This window comes from Pristiophorus japonicus, chromosome 3, assembly GCF_044704955.1.
Source record: "Pristiophorus japonicus isolate sPriJap1 chromosome 3, sPriJap1.hap1, whole genome shotgun sequence".
NCBI lineage: Eukaryota > Metazoa > Chordata > Chondrichthyes > Pristiophoridae > Pristiophorus > Pristiophorus japonicus.
Window position 1 is genome coordinate 29,825,586 of NC_091979.1, and position 23,859 is coordinate 29,849,444.

At 46.8% G+C, this 23,859-nt stretch overlaps 1 protein-coding gene across 1 annotated transcript in view; it reads right to left on the reverse strand.

The window, feature by feature from the left end:
• Window positions 1-23,859, reverse strand: part of LOC139259699 (glycophorin-C-like) — a 132,954-nt gene that overhangs the window by 92,595 nt on the left and 16,500 nt on the right. The window lies entirely within an intron of this gene.

Sequence of the window (23,859 nt, forward strand, 5' to 3'; positions counted from 1 at the left end):
GGGAGCTCCGTCCAACTCAAGTGACTAGTGCAGCAGAGGTCTACAGTCAAAGCCACCGCCAAACCTCAAGCTGTGAGCCCGGGTCAAAAGCACGTCGGTGAGAGAAGTTCAGTGAATTGTTATTGCGCCAATGGAAATCACTCACAGTCCTGCCTATACAGAAATGCAAAGTGTCAGAAGCAAGGCCATATTTCAACAGCTTGCAGAGCTAGATCGAAAACAGGAAGTACGAACCATTCTAGTGGTAATGCAAACAATAGGGGGAGCAAATGTGCTTTTGTGCAGCCCAAGGTGTGTACCTTGGTCTGAAAGTTGATGCAAATGGCTTGCAACCAGTGAAGGAAAAGTTTGATGCGGTCATCAATGCTCCAAAGCCACAGAATGCATCTGAGCTAAGATCTTTCCTTGGAATGATCCAGTACTACACATGTTTCTTACCCGAGTTAGCGACCATGTTAACACCATTGCATGACCTCAAGGATGTCCAGTGGAAGTGGACGAAAGCACAACAGAAAGCTTACGGTGCCTGCATGAGAAGTCTCTCTAGCGATGCTCTACTTGTGCAATGCGGCAGAGCGTGAGCTTAAGGTAGCGTGTGATGCTTTCAGCTACGGTGTGGGAGCTGTTATAAGCCACATAATGGATGACAGCCAAGAGAAACCAATAGCGTTCGCATCGCGAACCCTCACAGAGCGAAAGAAACTATGCGCAGATTGAAAAGGAAGCACTCGCCATAGTGTTTGGAATCAAGAAATTCTAACAGTTCCTGATCAGCAGAAAGTTTACCCCGATAACCGATCCCAAACCTGCCATCCCTGCAATGGCCGCATCAAGAATGCTACATTGGGCAGTGTTGTTGTCACAATATGACTACACGATTGAATATCCACTTCAAAGCAAAATGCAATCGCAGATGCCTTGTCCAGTTTGCCACATGAGGACACATGCGCTGGGAGAGAAAGTTCTAATTTCATGCTAGATGCAGTGGACAAAGATTTTCCTGTGAATGCAACTGAGATTACAGATGGAATTCAGAAGGGATCATCAGTATAAAATAAATTGCAAGAAGCTTTGTTTACTGGCCTGGATTGGACAACGATCTTAAACCACTTGATCATGAACACATACAGTTCGGACTTCATTAACTGAGGTTCCAGGTTCAAACAAGTCCGAGATAGAAACAGGATCATTTGGAATATTGGAACCAAAAGAAAACTGCCCGAAAATTGGTACAACACCAAAACCTTCTGCAAGGAGACCAGGAAGGCTCTGCAAGCCTGTTAATAAACTGGATTATAGTTCATTTAAAGAAAAAGGCCAGGAGTTGTTATGTTGTCCATGTAATGCAGAGAAAGGGGAGACCGTAGTTTTATTGTATTTGAGGGGGGGAAATAGACATTTTTTTTTGAAGGGGAAAGCAGTGTAATTGATCACATGGTGTGTCACATGGTTTGGTATGAGCATGCTCAGTTCACTCTGGCCTAATAAAGCAAGCACATGGACTAGCAACTCTGTCTTTTGTCCTTCATATGTTCTATCCACATTACATACCTCAATACTCACTATCCCCATATGCTTCCGTATCAAAATATCTATCGATCTCGATTTTGAATATGCTCAAACGACTGAGCATCCACAGCCCTGTGGGGTAGAGAATTCCAAAGATTCACCCCCATCTGAGTGAAGAAAGCTCTCCTCTCCTTATTTGAAGGAACTGGTGGTCAGATTTCAAATGATGTTAGTGGGCTGCTAAGAGTCCTTGAGACAAATCTAAAATTCAAGAATTTTTTTTTTAAATCTGAAGTTTTTTTTTTAAATAAAATCTTCCCCATTTTTACAACATAAAGCAGATCAAAATCCCGATTAATGAAGTGAAAACTGTTTTGTAATACTTGCCGCCAGAGGGCTGGACTGTTGGAGTCCTAATGGTCACCTGCAGACATGTGCAGGGCCAGTATAAAAGGTTGGCTGCCATGTTGTTTAGGCACTCGAGTTTGTAATAAAGACTAAGGTCACACTAAGTTTAGCTCACAGTACTCAGCCTCGTGGAGTTTTTCTGTACAGAACAAAATCATCAACAGAATTCAATGCGTATTAGCAGATGTTCACCAGAGATTATTCTCCAGAGTGGATCCCATTGGAAAGCAAAGTTTGAGAACAAAATATAAAACGCTGAATTTTAAGGACTCCAGCGTTTTCCAGCTTTCAAAATCTACAGCACTTCTTACTTACCGACTCTAGCATTCCCCTTCAATAATTATTTTGAAACTATTTATTCTTCCGTGATGCAAATGTTTTTCGACTCCCACGTAAACCAGGAAAGGCGGTTTGAAAACATTCCCCACGACGGTTACCTTGCAATTCTGTAAGCAAAGTCCTCAGTAGCACACATTGTAAACTAGGGTGGAAACAAGTTCAGGAAACTCTCCCGGTCTGGCTAGTGCTGTAAACACCCTGAAGCTAGATTGCAGAGACGTGACCCATCTCTGCATCAGACAATGAACTCAGTCTTTGAAGGATACCTTTTGGATACTAGCCTTAAGCCAAAGCTTTTTAAAACCAGTACAAAAACATGGTTGTTAGAGCCTTTTAACTGTGTCCCCTGTGTGTAAAATACAGAACTTTGGCTGAAAACACATGTCCCTGAACTCCCGAGAGGGGAAAGAGTTTTCAAATCAACTGCACCACGGCTGCTAGGGCCATCATGAGCCCCCAGATTAGAGAAAGTTAAGTTCCGCAGTCTAGAATAAAGATGGATACGTGTTTGGGGGAAGGGCGGAGGTGCATAGAGTACTAAACAGGACAGATAGACATAAACACAGACAGACAGAGACAGGAGAGACAGAGACACACACACAGAGACAGAGACAGAGACACAGAGACGCAGAAAGAGACACACACACAAGAACATAAGAGCAAAAGAAATAGGAGCAGGAGTAGGCCTTACGGCCCGAGCCTGCTCCACTATTCAAGATCATGGCTGATCTGATCTTGGCCTCAACTCCACTTCCCCACCTGCTCCCCATAAGCCTCGACTCCCTTATAAGTCAAAAAATCTGTCTATCTCAGTCTTGAAGATATTCAATGACTCAGTTTCCACAGCTTTCTGGAGTAGAGAATTTCAAAGATTTACTACCCTCAGAGGAAATTCCTCCTCATCGTCTTAAATGGGTGACCCCTTATTCTGAAACTATGCCTCTAGTTCTAGATTCCCCCATGAGGGGAAACATCCTATCAGCATCTACCCTGTCAAGCCTCCTCAGAATCTTATACGTTTCAATAAGATCACCCCTCATTCTTATAAATGCCAATGAATATAGGCCCAACCTGCTCAAGCCTTCAATCATAAGACAACCCCTTCATCCCAGGAATCAATCTAGTGAGCCTTTTCTGAACTGCCTCCATTGCAAGTATATCCCTCTTTTTTCACCCTGCCATCAGCCACTGGGAAAGTCGTCGCTTGCGTCGAAAGAGTCTGTAGTGTATGGAGAAAGAGTCAGACTGAACACTGTGAGCTCAAAGTAAAGTGTGATCTTGGTCTTTTATTGCAGGTCTCCAGAGTGCCTCTCCAACCTGTGAAGCCTCTTTATATACCTGTGCTCCCAAGGGATTATGGGATCCCTTGGGACTCCAGGGGATGAGCCCTCTGGTGGCTGATATATATATACATAAAAAACAGAGTCCTCCTCAACCGTCTTCTCCCTGTGACCAAGGAGCTCCTCCTGGAATCGCAGTGCTGATTTCGTCCCTTCCGGGGCACAACGGACATGATATTTGCAGCATGACAGCTGCAGGCAAAATGCAGGGAACAGCGCCAGCCCTTATACATGACCATCTTTGACACGGTCAACCCTGAGGGTCTATGGAGCGTCCTCCTCCATTTCAGATGCCCCCAAAAGTACGTCGCCATCCTCCGCCTGCTCCATGTCGACATGCAGGCCGTGATCCTTACCAACAGATCCATCACAGACAGACCCAATCCACGTCCGGACCGGGGTCAAACAGGGCTGCGTCATCACCCCAACCCTCCTCGCTGCCATGCTCCACCTCAGTCAACAAGCTCCCCGCTGGAGTGAAACTAAACTACAGAACCAGTGGGAACCTGTTCAACCTTCGCCGTCTCCAGGCCAGGTCCAAGACCACCCCAACCTCTGTCGTCAAGCTATAGTACGTGGACGACGCCTGCATCTGTGCACACACAGAGGCTGAACTCCAGGACATAGCCGATGTATTTACTGAGGCATATGAAAGCATGGCCTTACAATCAATTAGACACCAGCCTGTCTTCACCGCACAGCTCCCCCAATCATCAAGATCCACAGCGTGGCCCTGGGCAACGTGGATCACTTCCCTTATCTCAGGAGCCTCCTATCAACAAGAGCAGGCATTGACAACGAGATCCAACACTGCCTCCAGTGTGCCGGTGCAGCCTTCGGCTGGCTGAGGAAAAGTGTGTTTGAAAACAAGGCCCTCAAAACTTTCACCAAGCTAATGGTCTACAGGGCCGTAGTGATACCCGCCCTCCTGTATGGCTCAAAGACGTGGACCATATACAGTAGACACTGAGTACATGGCTCAGTGGCTAGCACACTCGCTTCTGGGCCTGAAGGTTGTGGGTTCAAGTCCCACTCCAGGGACTTGAGCGCACAAAATTTATCCCAAAAAAAGTTAGTTTGCAGGTACAGCAGGTAATCAGGAAGGCGAATGGAATGTTGGCCTTCATTGTGAGAGGGATGGAGTACAAAAGCAGGGAGGTCCTGCTGCAACTGTATAGGGTATTGGTAAGGCCGCACCTGGAGTACTGCGTGCAGTTTTGGTCACCTTACTTAAGGAAGGATATACTGGCTTTGGAGGGGGTACAGAGACGATTTACTAGGCTGATTCCAGAGATGAGGGTGTTACCTTATGATGGTAGACTGAGTCTTTACTCGGAGTTCAGAAGGATGAGGGGTGATCTTATAGAAACATTTAAAATCATGAAAGGGATAGACAAAATAGAGGCAGAGAGGTTGTTTCCACTGGTAGGGGAGACTAGAACTAGGGGGCACAGCCTCAAAATACGGGGGAGCCAATTTAAAACCGAGTTGAGAAGGGATTTCTTCTCCCAGAGGGTTGTAAATCTGTGGAATTCTCTGCCCAAGGAAGCAGTTGAGGCTAGCTCATTGAATGTATTCAAGTCACAGATCGATAGATTTTTAAACAATAAGGGAATTCAGGGTTACGGGGAGAGGGCGGGTAAGTGGAGCCGAGTCCACGGCCAGATCAGCCATGATCTTATTGAATGGCGGAACAGGCTCGAGTGGCTAGATGGCCTACTCCTGTTCCTAATTCTTATGTTCAAGTCGCTGGAGAAATACCACCAATGATGTCTCTGCAAGATCCTACAAATCCCCTGGGAGATCAGACACACCAACATTAGTGTCCTCGACCAGACCAACATCCCCAGCGTTGAAGCACTGACCACACTTGATCAGCTCCGCTGGGCAGGCCACATAGTCCGCATGTCAGACACGAGACTCCCAAAGCAAGTGCTCTACTCTGAACTCGTCCAGGCAAACGAGCAAAGGTGGGCAGCAGAAACTTTACAAGGACACCATCAAAGCCTCCCTGATAAAGTGCGACATCCCCACTGACACCTGGGAGTTCCTGGCCAAAGACCGCCCTAAGTGGAGGAAGTGCATCCGGGAGGACACTGAGCTCCGAGTCTCGTTGCCGAGAATATGCAGAAATCAAGCGCAGGCAGCGGAAAGAGCTTGCGGCAAATCCTTCAACCACTGTCTGGCCCACCTGTGACAGAGACTGTGGTTCTCGTATTGGACTGTTCAGTCACCTAAGAACTCATGCTAAGAGTGGAAGCAAGTCTTCCTCGATTCTGAGGGACTGCCTATGATGATGATGATCCCTCCTTAAATAAGGAGGCCAAAACTGTACGCAGTACTCCAAGTGTGGTCTCTTTAACACCCTGTGCAGTTGTAGCAGGACTTTCCTGCTTTTATACTCCATCCCCCTTGCAATAAAGGCCAACATTCCATTTGTGTTTCATGTATGATGACACCCTCTGTACCGCAGCATTCTGTAGTCTCTATTTAAATAATATTTTGCTTTTCTATTCTTCCTATCAAAGTGGATAATCTCACATCTTCCCACATTATACTCCATCTGTCAAATTTTTGCCCACTCACTTAACCCATCTATATCCCTTTGCAGATTCTTTGTGTCCTCCTCATAACTTCCTTTCCACCCATCTTTGTATCATTAGTAAATTTGGCTACAATATACTCAGTCCCTTCATCCAAGTCATTAGTACGTAAATAGTTGCGTCCCCAGCACTGTCCCTACAACACCCCACTAGTTACAGTTTGCCGACCTGAAAATGACGCATTTATCCCGAATCTGTTTTCTGTTAATTAGCCAATCCTCTGTCCATGCTAATATATTGGCCCCAAGTTTCCACACGCGGAAAAACAGGCGCCCCTCCGAGCTGGGCGCCCGTTTTTCGCGCCGAAAAAAAAACGCGCTATTCGAGCGCTTTGCAGCTTGATGTCTGCTTGGCGTGGCGCCCAGGGGGCGAAGCCTACCACTCACGCCGATTTTGTAAGTAGGAGGGGGCGGGTACAATTTAAATGAGTTTTTTCGTGCCGGCAACCCTGCGCGTGCGCGTTGGAGCGTTCGCGCATGCGCAGTCTGAAGGAAACATTGGCACTCGGCCATTTTAAAAAGTGCTGCAGAAAAAGTGAAAATTTGTTTATTGAACCCTTGCATAGGCTTGTATTTTAATTTTCTTGATATTTCTGTGTGTGAGGGTGAGGGAGTGCATTCGGTAATTAAAGATGGACTGTGATAAACGGGACACATGCACTTGTTTGAGACTATTCAAATCCTTTGTAGCTGTTCAATTTTTAACATTTTTTTAATAAAACCACATTGCCCTTCCATGATCAGCACTGAGGCTTCTTGCAGCTTTCTCCCCCTGCCGTCCGTCGGGAACGGCTGCCTCAAGTTCTGAGGCTTCCTGCAGCCTTCTCTCTCCCTCCCCCCCCCCCACTCCCCTGCCGTCGGGAACGGCTGCCTCAAGTACTGAGGCTTCCTGCAGCCTTCTCCCTCCCTCCCCCCCCACCCCCGCCGTCGGGAACGGCTGCCTCAAGTACTGAGGCTTCCTGCAGCCTTCTCCCTCCCTCCCCCCCCACCCCCCTGCCGTCGGGAACGGCTGCCTCAAGTACTGAGGCTTCCTGCAGCCTTCTCCCTCCCCCCCCCCCCCCGCCCCTTGCCGTCGGTCGGTCCTGACGGCAAACCGCTGCCTGAAAGGCCTGCCTGAAGCACTTTCACACAGGTAGGAACATGGTTTATCTTTTCTTTGCTTATAAATTTTTATTCAGGTTGGATTTATTTGTATAATATTTGTATAAGTATAACTAAGGATTGATTGTAGAATGTAATGACTTCCCTTCCTCCCCTCCCCCCAACCTCGTTCCGAACACCTAATTTGTAACCTGCGCCTGATTTTTTAAAGTGTAGACAAGGTTTTTTCAAGCCTGCAAAAATCTTCACTTGCTCCATTCTAAGTTAGTTTGGAGTAAGTTTTCACTGTGGAAACTTTCAAATCAGGCGTCAGTGGCCGGACACGCCCCCTTTTGAAAAAAAATTCTGTTCAAAAGTGAAACTGTTCTACCCGACTAGAACTGCAGAAAACTTAAATGTGGAGAATTCCGATTTCTAAGATACTCCTTTCTCCACCAGTTGCTCCTAAAAATCAGGAGCAAATCATGTGGAAACTTGGGGCCATTACCACCAACACCATGAGCTCGCCCCACACACACGGAAAGGAGCACGAGAGCTGCGCGCGCGGGCGAGAAGGAGGAGAAGGATACACAGAGGGACAGAGACAGACTTACATTTATATCGCACCTTTCATGATCACTGGACATCTCAAAGCACTTAATAGCCAATTAAGTACCTTTGGAGTGTAGTCACTGTAGTAATGTAGGAAACACAGCAGCCACTTTATGCACAGCAAGCTCCCACAAACAGCAATGTGAGGGTACTGAGGGAATGATCAGCCATGATCTTATTGAACGGCAGTGCAGGCTCGAAGGGCCGAATGTCCTACTCCTGCACCTATGTTTTATGTTTCTATGTAATAATTACCAGATAATCTGTCTTTGTTATTTTGATTGAGGGATAAATATTGGCCAGGACGCCAGGGATAACTCCCCTGCTCTTCAAAATAATGCCATGGGATCCTTTATGTCCACCCGAGAGAGCAGTCGGTGCCTCGGTTTAACGTCTCATCCGAAAGACAGCACCTGCAACAGTGCAGCATGCTCCCAGCACTGTACTGGAGTGTCAGCCTAGATTTATGTGCTCAAGCCCCTAGAGTGGGACTTGAACCTACAACTTTCTGACTCAGAGGCGATTGTGTTAGACAGAGAGGAGCATAAACACTAGCATGGACTGGTTGGGCTGAATGGCCTGTTTCTGTGTCATATATCCAATGTAATCCAATGCCATGAGTCTGCCCACTGCATTTCAAAACATTCCAGATATTAAATAGTTTCCAGCGCTATTTACATTTACATTAAGATTTTAAGTCAACAGATCTATCTTGTACATTAAAATATAATCTAAACTGTTAATGTCATCATCATAGGCAGTCCTTCAAATCGAGGGTGACTTGCTTCCACGTCAAAAAATTCATAGGTGTTTCAATGAAGGACCTAAAATTCCAGGTCCTGAACTAAATCTTGAAGGATGGAAGATGCCTGTGCTTGGATTTTTTTTTTTTTTTTTAAAAAACGTGTGGTGGCCGTTGCATACCAGCCACCACACGGGCTTGACAGAGTTAGGTCTTGGTCCAGTAGCAAGGATTAACCCAAGACGACTGGAGACCAGCTCTGCTGCACGAACCTAGTGCACACACATCAGTGTGGGCTGGCCCGTGCTGCCCCTGGGCCCATGACTCTTCTGGGCCCCAAACTCATGCCTCTCCTGGACCCCGATCACATCCCTCTACAATCTCTCGCCGCTCCTTCGCCCCAATCTCACCGCTCCTGCTGTATCTGCCCATGCTCCAATCAGTGACCTGGACCTTGGTGACCGAAATACAGTGATGAAGGTTCTCTATCTAACTCCAGGACTCGCTACATGATACCTGGATACCGAGCAGATTCATAGGGAGCAAAGGGATGGCTTAAGGGAATGGATTCAGCCTAAGAAAAATATCTGGAGTCAATGAACCCAATGAATTGTTAATGTAAAGAATGGTTGTATCACATTAGAATCCCTTTGTATCGAACGGGTAACCCTGCGGGGGATAAAGCAGGATGTGATCAGTACGCATCTAGCCTGCAAAGGGATATAGGACCCAAATTTCCCTAACCTCTTTTTCTTGGGCCCTCACTCGATCTGCGCCGCTTTTTCCCACCTCCAAGCACGCCGAAAAAAGATCTCTAATTTGGCCGCTCCCCAATCGTGGCGCAGCGTGGCCCAATGGATTGGGGCTGTCAGCGCCGGGACCTCTGCACATGCGCGCTAGAGTCTGCACGCATGTGCAGTAGCTCCTGGCAGGCCATTTCTGCAAATGCACGCTGCAGGCAGTGTGGGAGGGACCAAAGCACGCCGTCCCTAGCCCTGGCCAAATGGGCTCCCTCATTGGCGGCCCGCTGAGTTCCCTAAGGTAGGACTTCTATTTTTTTTATTTGTTATTTACAGATTGATTTTGATGCAGGGTTCCTTCTATTTTTTTTTTTTATTTGTTATTTATTGATTGCTTAGTACTTTGGTCTTGGTGCTTTAGGTTAATTAATTGCTCATTACTTTTGTGCTTTAAAAATAGTTACTTGCGCCGATTCCTTAACTGTGTTATATATGTATGCTTGTATTTAATCTGTACAGCCACCAGCGGGCTCATCCCCTGTTCTCCCAAGGGATCCCATAATCCCTTGGGAGCACAGGTATTTAAAGGAGTCTTCACAGGTTGGAGAGGCACTCTGGAGACCTGCAATAAAAGACGAAGGTCACACGTTACTTTGAGCTCATAGTGTTCAGTCTGACTCTTTCTCCATACACAGCACAGTGAGGAAGGTCTTTCTGTGCAGACAAAAGTAGACACATCCGCTGCCCTAAATTAGTTTAGTACAACTTTTTTCTAGCCAAATTGGCATAAATGGTGTAAGTGGCTGGGAACGCCCCCTTTTGAAAGAAAATCTGACCTAACAAAAAACTTAACTCACTTACGCTGGCACAAATTAAATGGCCATATTTGCAACTAAAGATAAACCAGAAAAATCAAGTTACACCAAAAAAAAAAAACTGTGCAACTCATGGGGAAATTTGGGCCCATAGACAGGTTAAGTGAGTGGGCAATAAGGTGGCAGATGGAGTATAATGTGGGGAGATTCACTTTGGTAGGAAGAATAGAAAAAACAAGATATCTTTCAACTGTGCAGGACTCTGGTGAGACCACACCTGGAGTACTGTGCACAGTTTTGGTTTCCTTATTTAAAAAAGAAGGATACACTTGCCTGAGAGACGACGCAACAAAGGGTGGCTTGATTGATCCTTGGGGTGAGAGTATTGTTCTACGAGGAGATTTATAGTACATTGGGCCTATACTCTCGAGTTTAGATGAGAGGTAATCTCAGTGAAACACACAAGATTCTGAGGGTGACTGACAGGGTAAATGCCGAGAGATTGCTCCCACTGGCTAGAGAGTCTACAACTAGGGGGTCACAGTCTCAGGATAAGGGGCCGGCCTTTTAAGACAGCGATGAGGAGGAATTTCTTCACTCAGGGGGTTGTGAATCTTTGGAATTCTCTTCCCTAAAGTGCTGTAGATGCTGTCACTGAGAATATTCAAGGCGGCGAGATCGAATTTTGGACTTGATATGGGGATCGGGCAGGAAAGTGGAGTTGAGGTCGATCATTAGCCATAATCTTATTAAATGGCGGAGCAGGCTCGAGGGGACGTACAGCCTACTCTTGCTCTTGCTCTTATTTCTTATGTTCTTACTCCTACAAATGATATTGATACAATGAATAGACAGGGCAAAACAGGAACAATAATCAGAAGTATCTAATGTATAGTCAAATTCAAAATGTGAACTTTAGACACAGTTAAAATGGCTCTAATGCAAGAACATAAGAAACAGGAGCAGGAGTAGGCCATTTGACCCCTCATGCCCTCGCGGCCTTTAAGAAAATCATGGATAATCTGATCATGGACTGAGCTCCACTTCCCTGCCTGCTCCCCAAAACCTTTTATTCCCTTATCGCTCAAAAATCTGTATCTCCGCCTTAAATGTATTCAATGTCCCAGCCTCCACAGCTCTCTGGGGCAGAGAATTCCATAGATTTACAACCCTCAGAAGAAATTTCTCCTCATATCAGTTTTAAATGGGCAACCCCTCATTCTGAGACGATGCCCCCCTAGTTTGAGTTTCCCCTGAGTGGAAACATCCTCTCTGCATCCACCTCATTATCTTATATGTTTCGATAAGATCACCTCTCATTCTTCTGAACTCCAATGAGTATAGGTCCAACCTACCTTCATAAGTCAACACCCTCATCGCCGGAATCAACCTAGTGGACCTTCTCTGAATAGCCTCCAATGCAAGTATATCCTTCCTTAAATTCAGAGACCAAAACTGTACGCAGTACTCCAGGTGTGGCCTCACCAATACCCTGTACAGTTGAAAGACTTCTCTGCTTTTATACTCCATCCCCCTCGTAATTCTATTTGCCTTCCTGATCATTTGCTGTACCTGCATACTAAATTTTATGTTTCACGAACAAGGACCCCCAAATCCCTCTGTACTGCAGCACTTTGCAAGTTTTCCTCCATTTGGACAGTTTAACTATCTGGTCTGACATAGTTTCTTCCCTTAGTCCCATACATTGACACATTGGGATTGCCTATGATTGTGGGCTTTGGAGTCAGAGTAATTTGCAACTGGTCCCTGGGGATGGGACATGAGGCAGGGAAAGATAAAGATAGACATACTTGTATTTATATAGCACCTTTCACAGGACTTTACATAATACTGTACAGCCAATAACGTATTTTTGAAGTGCAGTCACTAATTTGTGCACAGCATGCTCTTACAAACAGCATCATCATCATAGGCAGTCCCTCGAAATCAAGGAAGATTTGTTTCCACTCTAAACGTGAGTTCTTAGGTGACTGTACAGTCCAATACGGGAATTACAGTCTCGGTCACAGGTGGGACAGACAGTGGTTGAAGGAAAGGGTGGGTGGGACTGGTTTGCCGCACGCTCCTTCCGAAGCCTATGCCTAGTTTCTGCGCGCTCTCGGCAATGAGACTCGAGGTGCTCAGCACCCTCCCAGACACTCTTCCTCCACCTAGGGCGGTCATTGGCCAGGGAATCCCAGGTATCAGTGGGGATGTTGCATTTTATCAAGGAGGCTTTGGAGGATGTCCTTGAAACATAGAAACATGGAAACATAGAAAATAGGTGCAGGAGTAGGCCATTTGGCCCTTTGAGCCTGCACCACCATTCAATGAGTTCATGGCTGAACATGCAACTTCAGTACCCCATTCCTGCTTTCTCACCATACTGCTTGCTCCCCCTATTAGTAAGGACTACATCTAACTTCTTTTTGAATATATTTAGTGAATTGGCCTCAACAACTTTCTGCGGTGAAGAATTCCACAGGTTTACCACTCTCTGGTGAAGAGGTTTCTCTTCATCGCGGTCCTAAATGGCTTACCCCTTATCCTTAGACTGTGACCCCTGGTTCTGGACTTCCCCAACATTGGGAACATTCTTCCTGCATCTAACCTGTCTAAACCCGTCAGAATTTTAAACGTTTATGAGATCCCCTCTCATTCTTCTGAACTCCAGTGAATACAAGCCCAGTTGATGCAGTCTTTCTTGATATGTCCGTCCCGCCATCCCAGGAATTAGTCTGGTGAACCTTCGCTGCACTCCCTCAATAGCAAGAATGCCCTTCAAGTTAGGAGATCAAAACAGTACACAATACTCCAGGTATGGTCACAATTGGCTTAGTTCTGTTAGATGATGACAGACCAGTAGATCCGACCTGCCTGACCAGGCCAGAGAATCAGACTTCCACTCGCTTGTCTATTTCCTCATGAAGTCCCTCACACAGTTGTTGTAAAATAGAACTGGCTGCTGTCGAAATGGTCTTGCACATTTCCTACAACCACTCAGTATAATTTAGGGAACAGTAGATAAGTGCTGTTAAATTTAAAAAAGGTGTAACGAATAATAGATGCCCTTGTGCTTAATATGAACTCACTGATCCACGTTGCATCTGTCTGAGGCCAAACCAGATTGTTTGCAACCCAAGTGTCATATTTGACCTTTCGACTACATATGTGCGGCTTAACTAAAACTGACTATTTCCACCTCCGTGACATCGCTCGTCTCCGCCCCTGCCTCAGTTCATCTGCTGCTGAAACCCTCATCCATGCCTTGGTTATCTCTAGATTTGGCTACTTCAACACATTCCTGGCTGGCCTCCCTCATTCAACCCCAAGTAAGCTTGAGATCATCCAAAATTCGACAGCCATGCCCTAACTTGCACCAAGTCCCACTCACCCATGCTCGCTGACTGACATTGGCTCCCAGTTAAGCAACACCTTGATTTCAAAATTCTCATCCTGGTTTACAAATCCCTCCATGGCCTCGCCCCTCCCTTGCTCTCATCATCTCCATCCTCACAACCCTCCCAAGAGATGTTTGTGCTCCTCAAATTCTGCCCTTTTGAACATTCCTGATTATAACTGCTCAACCATTGGTGGCCGTGCCTTCAGCTGCTTAGGCCCGAAGCATATATCTCTCTGCTTCTCTTTCCTCCTTTAATATAGGTTTGATAGGTTGGGCCGATACTCATTGGAGTTCAGAAGAATGAGGTGTGATCTTATCGAAACATATAAGATAATGAGGTGAATGCAGAAAGGATATTTCCACTCATCGGGGAAACTATACTTAGGGGACATTGTCTCAGAATAAGGGGCTGCCCATTTAAAACTATGAGGAAGAATTTCCTCTGAGGGTTGGAAATCTGTGGAATTCTCTGCCCCAGTGAGCTGTGGAGGCTGGGTCATTGAATATTTAAGGCGGAGATAGACAAATTTTTGAGCGATAAGGGAATAGGGTTATGGGGAGTGGGTAGGGAAGTGAATGGCAAAGCCGGCTCGATGGGCCAAATGGCCTGCTCCTATTTCCTATGATCTTAAGACACTCCTTAAAACCTACCTCTTTGATCAAGCTTTTGGTCATCTGCCGTAATTTCTTATGTGCCTCTGTCAGTGGTATTTGTTTTGTCCTATGAAGCACCTTGGGATGTATTACTATGATAAAAGTGCTATATAAATACAGGAGGATGTTGTTGTGGGACCATGCCATTGTAGGTCGACAGAAATTACCATGAATCTGCTGCCGGTTTAACTGTCTGCCTGTTCCAGACATTTGCACTCACTCGCAAATCAGGTCACTGCATTAAACCGTGCGGCCTGGCGCAAATAGCACCCAACTGAAAGGCAGGAATAGTTATATGTAATAGAGTCCGCTCCAAGTATGCTATAGGTTGCTTTGTGACTGAAAGATCATGCATCACAGATTTAAGATAACCAGTACAGTACCCTGTAACTATACAGGTCACATGGGAAACCAGGACCAATCAGGTCTGAAATATTTGTCCGATGACACAATGTTCTCCAAACATATGAATTTTCAATTAAAAAAAAAGGGAGCAGGCATATTGTAGCAAGCGATGGAATGAATGTATCACAGATTCAGGTTTAGCAACCCAACAATGTTCATTATATCTCTCACTGTGGCCACCAACCCTGTGAAAAGTTATAGGTGTAACTTCACTTAACTCGTCGGGTTGCACTTGTCTGGATTAAGACAAGTCTGGACAAATCTGTTAATGGCTAAAACAACAGAAGATCAATGGGAAGTGTTCAGAAAAGAATTTAATGTGATAAAGAACCAGTTTATACCCCTGAACAGCAACGTTGGTGTGTCTGTCCTCCCAGGGGATTTGCAGCATCTTGTGGAGACGTCGTTGGTGGTATTTCTCCAACAATTTGTGGTGTCTACTGTATGTGGTTCACATCTGAGCCATACAGGAAGGCGGGTAGCACTGCAACCTTGTCGACCATAAGCTTGGTGCCAGATTTGCGGGTTTGATCTTCGAACACTACCATCCTCAGGCGGCCGAAGGTTGTGCTGGCGCACTGGAGGCGGTGTTGAACCTCGCCGTCGATGTCTACCCTTGCTGATAATAGGCTCTCTTCCGGGAGGGCGCTGAGCACCTCGAGTCTCCTCGTCGAGAGCATGCAGAAAACAAGCGCAGGCAGCGGAAGGATCGTGCAGCAAACCAGACTCCCCACCCACCCTTTCCTCCAACCACTGTCTGTCCCACCTGTGACCAGGACTGTAATTCCTGTATTGGACTGTTCAGTCACCTGAGAATTTACTTTTAGAGTGGATGCAAGATTTCCCTCGATTTCGAGGCACTGCCTATGACAATGATACCCCCGAGGGGCAAGAGCTCTACTTGCCCCCCAAAAAAACCCAGCCACGGATGACAGAGGGGCAAGGGACAACACTTGACTAAAAGAAAAAGCATACAATAGCACAGATCCTGATGACTGGGAGAGATACAAAGAACAAAAGGTGACAAAACAAAAAGTAAGAGTTATAAAAACGGAGTATGAAAAGAAACTTGAAAGGGACATTAAATCTAAACAAAAATTTTTACAATTATGTTAGGAAAACGAAGATGATCAGGAGCAATGTGAGCCCCTTGAAAACTGACAACGGTGATACAGTAAATAAGGAAATGGCAGACATGTTAAATAATTATTTTACATCAGTATTTACAGTTGAGGAAGAGGATAGCATACCAGAAATCGCCAGGAAACTAATATTGAATCAGGGACAGGGATATCCAAAATTAACATAAGCAAAATAACAGCAATGAAGAAAATAACGGCACTCTCCTCTTCTTCGAAGGCAGTCCCTCAAAGTCGTGGATGACTTGCTTCCACACTAACACGAGTTCTCAGGTGACTGATGAGTCCAATGCAAAACCTACAGTCTCGGTCACAGTTGGGCAGTCGGTGGTTGAAAGGACCGGTGGGAAGGGTGTAGGCTGTTGTACGCTTCTTCTGCGAGCTCCCGGCGAAGAGTCTCGAGGTGGTTGGCACCTTCCCGGATGTTTCTCCACCACTTTGAGCGGTCATGGGCCAGGGATTCCCAGGCGTCAGTGGGGATGTTGCACTTTTTCCAAGGAGGCTTGAAGCATTTTCTCTGCCCACCTCGGATTCACTTGCAATGTCGGAGCTCCAAGTAGAACGCTTCTTTTGGGAGTCTAGTATTGGGCATGCGGACGATGTGGCCCGTCCAGCGGAGTTGATAGAAGCACTGACCACGTTGGCCTGAGCGAGAACATGGATGTTGGTGCACCTATCCTGCCAGTGGATTTGTAGGATCTTGTGGAGGCAGCGTTGGTGGTACTTCTCCAATGCTTTGAGGTGCCTGCTATAAATGATCCATGTCCCTGAAGCATATAGGAGGATAGGTATCATTACTGCCCTGTAGACAATGAGATTGGTGCCAGGTTTGAGGTCCTGGTCTTCGAACACACTCTTCCTCAGGCGACCGAAGGCTGCACTGGCACACTGGTGGCAGTGTTGGACCTAGTCATCGATGTCTGCCCTTGTTGACAGAAGGCTCCCGAGGTATGGAAAATGGTCCACGTTGTCGATTTTGATATTCGGGGGGGGGGGGGGGGGGGGGGGGCGCTGTGTGGCGTGGTCAGGTTGGTAGAGGACCTTTATCTTACGGATGTTTAGTGTAAGGTCCATGCTCTTTCATGCTTCAGTGAAGGTTCTGACGATGGTTTGGAGTTCGACCTCAGTGTGCGCAGACGCAGGTGTCATATGCACATAGAATTCGATGACGGCAATGAGTGACAAATCCCCAGGATTAGATGGTTTCCATCCCAGGGGTATAAAAAGGAAGTAGTTGAGCATTGCAGATGCCTCAACTGTAATTTTCCAAAGTTCTCTCGATTCAGGAACCGTTTTAGATTGGAAAATTGCACACGTCATTCCACTAATTAAGAATGGAGAGGGGGAGACCAGCAAATGATGGACCAGTTAGCCTAACATCTGTTGTCGGCAAATTACTAGAGTCTACAATTAAGGATAGGGTGATTGAACAACTTGAATTCTGACGAGAGAGCCAGCACAGATTTGTAAAGACAGAAAGGATATTTGGCCAGATCCCAATTTTGTGCAATGGTCAAAATGAGCAGTTTTCTCATGAAAATTTTGCCCGTGCAATACACGGTTGGGAATAACAGCTGAAATAACCCTCTGAACATTGACAGAGGTAAAAGGGTCTCCCGTGTATACCCGGGACCAAGGACACTGGCTTGCTGCTCAGAGCACAAATTGAAATACTTACTTTTTTTATAACCTGAAAGAACATCAGCTGAATGCTCAGCTTTATGTGGCTCAGTGGGACCTCATCTGTGTGCTATGGGGAGGTCAGAGTCAGCCTGTTTAAACTCTGCAGCAGGTTACGTTAGCTGTCTCTGCTGGGATTTATCAACGTGCAAACACTGGATGTTGGGCTGTAACCGTCACAACAAGCGCAAGAGTTCAACAGGAGCTCCCCTGAATGAGTCGGTGAGTAAATGCACTGACCGCTGTGGTGCTGCATCACACATACCAGAGCAGCCCCAATTTTACGCTGATTTGAACTAGCCGGGCACATTACAATTGCATCACTAATCCTTGGCGAGGCAGAAAAAGAAAGTGACAAATGGTCAAGATTCCTCTGTCGGCTCGCAAATGGCTGCTAGTAGTAAAGAGGGCCAGGTGTGGGCATCGGGTGAGGAGAGACCGACTGCGATGCCCGCCACAGTCAAAGAGCCTACAGCCATTCACATCACTAGGCTAACATATAGACGAAAGCCAATTAGGTGAGGTATCGAGGGTACACACAGCTACAATCAAGGGAAGAGTGGGGGGGGGGGGGGGGGGGAAAGAGAAAGTGGATTAAAAAAAATGTTTACAAAAAGTTTTATAAACTGGTCGGAAAAAGATGAATTTTTCAACAGAGGTTCGATGATATCCCAGATTACAGAACAATGATTTTTTTTTTTAAACAATTATTACCAGCAGTGTCAGCTATGGCTCAGTGGGTAGCACACTCGCCTTGCAGTCACGTAAATGTAGGTTGACACTTCAGTGCAGTGTTGAGGGAGTTCTGCACTGTTGCAGGTGCCATCTTTCGGATGAGACATTAAACTGAGGCCCTGTCTGCTCTCTCAGGTGGACGTTATAGATTCCATGGCACTATTTCGAAGAAGAGGACAGTTATCCCGTGTGTCCTGGCCAATATTTATCCATCAACCAACACCAGTGAAACAGATTATCTGGTTAGCATCATATTGTTGTTTGTGGGAACTTGCTCTTGGTAAATTGGCTGCCACGTATCGACTAGGCTTATATTCACTGGAATTTAGAAGAATGAGAGGGGTCCCAAAGAAGCATATCCAATTCTGACAGGATTGGACAGGTTAGATGCAGGAAGCATGTTCCCGATGTTGGGGAAGTCCAGAACCAGGGGTCACAGTCTACGGATAAGGGGTAAGCCATCTAGGACCGATATGAGGAGAAACTTCTTCACCCAGAGAATTGTGAACCTGTGGAATTCTTTACCACAGAAAGTTGTTGAGTCCAGTTCGTTAGATATATTCAAAATGGAGTTAGATGTGGCCCTTATGGCTAAAGGCATCAGGGGGTATGTAGAGAAGGCAGGAGTGGGGTACTGAAGTTGCATGATCAGCCATGATCATATTGAATGGTGGTGCAGGCTCGAATGGCCTACTCCTGCACCTATTTTCTAGGTTTCTATTACAACAGTGACTTCAGCTCAGAAGTACTTTATTGCCTGTAAAGCACTTTGAGACGTCCAGTGGTTGTTAAAGGCGCTATATAAATCCAAGTCTTTCTTTTTTTTTCCTCTTAAAAAAGGAGAGCCTTAGAACAGTTGTATCTGAAGGTGCCAAAACCAGTTTCAACAGCAGATGGGCTGAAGTCGGGCAGAGATAGGCAATGTTACGCGAGTGCAAGTAGACTGTCTTCGTAGTATCGAGTCAGAAACTCAACTCAAGGTTGCACAGGACTCCTGGGTTGCAACCAGTCTGTGCCCCTCAAATGTAAGGAAGCAAGGATGAGGCCATACAAGGGAGAACGAGCTCCAGATGGGAGAGAGCAAAGGTTTTGCTGGGGACAAGAGCAAAGGTGTGATGAGGGAGTGCATGAGCAAAATTGTGGTTGCAGAAACAGTGTGTGGAATGGAGGGCCATTGGTTAAGCAATTGAAAGCTTGCAACTGGAGTTGTGACCTGAGAGGGGCATCTTTTCCTTTGCCAGGAGTGGCTTTCGAGGAAAGGGGGCAGGGTGGTTTGGAAGGAGGATGTCGAGAGATACAAGCAAACAAGCTTATATGGAGGCAAAGGGAGGTCAGGAGGGCAATGAATTGAGAGGTTCGAGAGTTGAGATGCAGAGGCCGAGGGAAACGGAGAGAGAATATCTTGGGATGCCGTTGAGGGGGGGAAAACAGCCAGTAGACAATTTTAAAAGGAGGTAAGAGCAATGGGACAAGGCGAGGTGCTCAAAGGAGGAGATGGTACCGGAGGAGATAAAGGTCGGACCAAGGTGCGACTTGGTAATAAAGGCCATGACACTGCGACCTCAGCGATTTTGGCGGGGCAGTTTATGGAAAGTATAACCAGGTGGGGGTGGCTTCACAGTATCATCACCCATGAGCCCAGTTGCAGTCAAAGTCCAGGATGTTATTGCAATCAACAGTGATAACTTTGTGGATGGCAAGGACCTGTTCACAAATGAATGGACATTCTGGAGGAAATTACGCAGAAGGGAGGTGGTCATTGATCCACTAGCAGAGTCCAAGCAGGAGGGGTGGGTGGGGAGGAGGTCAGGAAGGTTAATGGGGGAACTGGGTGAGAAACTTAGCAAGAGAGGAGCGTGGGACAGTTGGGACATTAAAAGGAGGTTGCGATGGCCGACACAACTGACACTTGGAGAATGCCAAGAGAGACAGAGGGCCACTGAGGGCTTACTGGAAGGAGAACCCCAACATAGTCATGAACTATGTCCGCCGAAGCTTGAATTGGGCTTAGATAGCAAAGCAATGAGATATATGTCTCCACATCGCTCCTTTTATGGTCCCGACCTGCCGCTGGTGCTCTCCCGGAGCAGCACGAGCTGGTGCAAGAGAGTGACAGCAGCGAAGAGTAATGTCATCAAGGTCCAGGTCGGTGATTGGATGTGGGCAGATACAGCAGGAGCGATGAGATCGGGGCGAAGGACTGGCGAGAGACTGCAGCGAGACATGATCGGGGCCTAGAGGAGGCGTGAGTTCGGGGCCAGGGGCAGCACGGGCCAGCCCACACTGCGATATGTGTGCGCGCACTAGGTCCATGCAGCAGAGCTGGTCTTCAGTCGTCTTGATTAACCTTTGCCACTGGACCAAGTCTGAGCTCGGTCAAGCCCGTGTGGTGGCTGGTGTGCAACTGACACCACACGTTTAAAAAAAAATCCAAGCACAGGCATTTTCCACCCTTCAGGATGGAGTTCAGGACCTGGAATATTAGATCCTTCATTGAAACACCTGTGAACTCATCCTTTTTTGGTGTGGAAGCAAGTCATCCTCATTTCAAGGGACTGCCTATGTCATGAGTCAGAGAGATATAGGAGGAAATTTTTACCTGAATAAACAGGCGGGTTTGGACTGTGGGCGTAGTTAAATTGTTAAAAATCACAATCCCGACCTGAACCCGCCACCAGCTCAGTTTTAACCAGGGGGGGGGGGGGGGGGGAGGGGAGAAAAGAAAGAGAGAGGAGAGAAAGAGAGAGAAAGCGTGAAACACAGGGACAGGCAGCCAATCCACTGCCAGGAGGCGGTACACCAATTTAAATATCTTGATGAGGCTGGCAGCCTCTTTAACCACCATTTTGTTTTCAACTTTGGTCGGGTTTTACTCACCTTGTAAAACCCAGCAGCTACAGCGAGGACTGCTGCATCCAGGAACTAAGGGCCTTAACATACAGCGCTTAAACAGGATCCCTGCCTAATCCACTCCCCTGCAATCGGAGAACCGCCGACAAGCCCTCCTGGAACCCCCCCCCCAATGATCCTGAGGCTGGCCCAATCCTCTGGTGGCCAGCCCTTATCTCCTCTTGCCTCGCCCTCCCACCCCAGTCCCTTGACGGCCCCAATCTCCCCCCACCCCCACAAATCCTCCGGAGGCTGCCACCCACACGATCCCTCCCTCCCCTGTGCAGCCTCGCCATCTGCGGGTGGGAATCAGAGGCTTCGATGCAAGTCAGGCCCTGCTGTTAAAGTCGGCAGGGCCTGTGCAAAACCAGTTCTCCCGGGTTTCCCAACGCATTGGAACCCCACCATCCCATACTCTCCATTTATACGATTGACTGTAAAACACAATTATACCCACCGGAACAGGAAAGAGACTGAATTTCCAAATCAGAATACAGATCTCAACCTTTATCTTCACTACATTAACAAATCTAAAGAGATATCAGAACATTTTAGTAGCGTGGTTATATGTCCTAACTCATTAGCAACTGGTAAAAATGATCACGCAAGGTATTTTTTCAAAAGGGAGTTAGATGTGGCCCTTATGGCTAAAGGGATCAAGGGGTATGGAGGGAAAGCAAGAATGGGGTACTGAAGTTGCATGATTAGCCACAATCCTATTGAATGGTGGTGCAGGATCGAAGGGCCGAATGGCCTACTCCTGCACCTATTTTCTATGTTTTCACAAGATCGAGGAAGGTCTTTAAGCCTGTCCCAGCTCAGCCGCCAGAAAGACCGTACAGTCTCTCCTGTCACAAGTGCATCTTGCCACTTCTTAAATAATTCCACTGGTTTTGCTTCCGTTATCCTACCGGGAAGTCCATTCTACATGTTGTCCACTCGGTGAAGAACTTGCCATCAATCCTAAATGTGACTTTTACTGGTTTGAGCCCATGTCCCCTCAGTTTAATTTGATCTGATATTCCTTTTATACATAATTCTAATGCATCAGCTTTCAGTCATCAGCGATGGGCTCATTGGTCTCAGTCACCTGAGAACTCATTAGTGTGGAAGCAAATCATCCTCCACTCCGAGGGACTGCCGAAGAAGAGAAGAATAATCAGTGATTTGGGGGGGGGGGGGGGGGGGGGGTAAGAAGTCATGATGCTCCGACCATCATGCTGTGGGACAAGCTTGATGCACCAAACTGGTCTTTACCGGCCTGTCAATAGTGTATGTTCGTTGGTATGTTCGTATCTACTTTCAAGGCAATAATGCTAAAAGTTCCATGGAACTCTCTTCTGAAACTTGGCATCAAGTATTTAACCTTCTCTGTATTACCTCCAGATCTTGAATATCTCCCTTGTGTCTCGGTGACCCGAATGGGAGACAGTACGGAAGATGTAGTCTAACCACAGCACCAGACAGAATGCCAATAATCAGGATTGTACTCCAATGCGTTGACTATATCGTTCGACATTGTATTTACTCTGTTGATTTTTGTTTGGACAGGATTAATCTCTCTCTGATGGTTACTTAGTCAGGCCGGGGCCATTGGAGGGAGCAGCGTGCGGCAGCCCGACCCAGAAATCAGCACGGTCCCGGCCTGCAAGACCATCAGCAGGCCGGGGCCATCGGAGGGAGCAGGGTGCGGTGGCATACCATTGCAGGGAGCAGTGCGAGCTGCTGCAGGAGGGCGACGGCTACGAAGCCAGGTCGCTGATTGCAGTGCGGGCAGGCACAGCGGGAGGGGTGAAGGAGCGGCAAGAGTCCATAGAGGGAAGTGACTGGGGCCCAGAAAGGCGTGAATCTGGGGCCCAGAAGAGGCAACGGCCCAGGGGCAGCATGGGCCAGCCCACACTGCGATGTGTGCGCGCGCTCGGTCTGTGCAGCAGAGCTGGTCTCTAGATAGTCTTGAGTAATCCTTGCCACTGGACCAAGACCTAGCTCGGTCAAGCCCATGTGGTGGCTGGTGTGCAACGGCCACCACACGATAAAAAAAATCCATGCACAGGCATCTTCCACCCTTCAGGATGTATTTTGGGATCTGGAATGTTAGGTCCTTCATTGAAATACCTGTGAACTCATCCCTTTTTGCATGGAAGCAAGTCATCCTCGCTTCGAGGGGCCGCCTATGACGATGGAAGTCAGGAATGTACACAGTTTAGGTTCCCGCAAACTAAAAATGGATTTCCAAGAATTTCATTCAAATATCCCAGGTTCTCAAAGCCAAGAGGAGAAAAAACAAATTCAACATGATGAGTCTATTAGTTCTGCTGTTGTTCCTCCATAAACAACTACTGCTTGTATATGGATGTCAACCACCCACACAAGACCACTCTGCTGGCAATATTCTCCCGAAATATATGCATGCACTTTAATCTCATTTGCATCTGAACCCAACACAGTTAGAAGCAAGACGGGAGGCAGACGACTAACTAAGGCTGAAGCCACACATTAGAGGAGTTTCTGAGATGAGTATTCCCAGTCAATCTAGGGTTAAAATTAAAGCACATTTGCATACTTAGACTAACAAAAGCTCCAACAAATTTCAAGACTTAAAATGCCCTAGTCTTAGTGATTTTTTTCCCCCCACACACATGATCCCACTGCATGTGACAGAGCAAAAGATTAAATATAAAAGTTCCACAGAAACTAAGTTTTATTGACCTGGAGAAACACTCTGCAATTCACATATTATAAATCATGAAATATGGAACTACTTGTC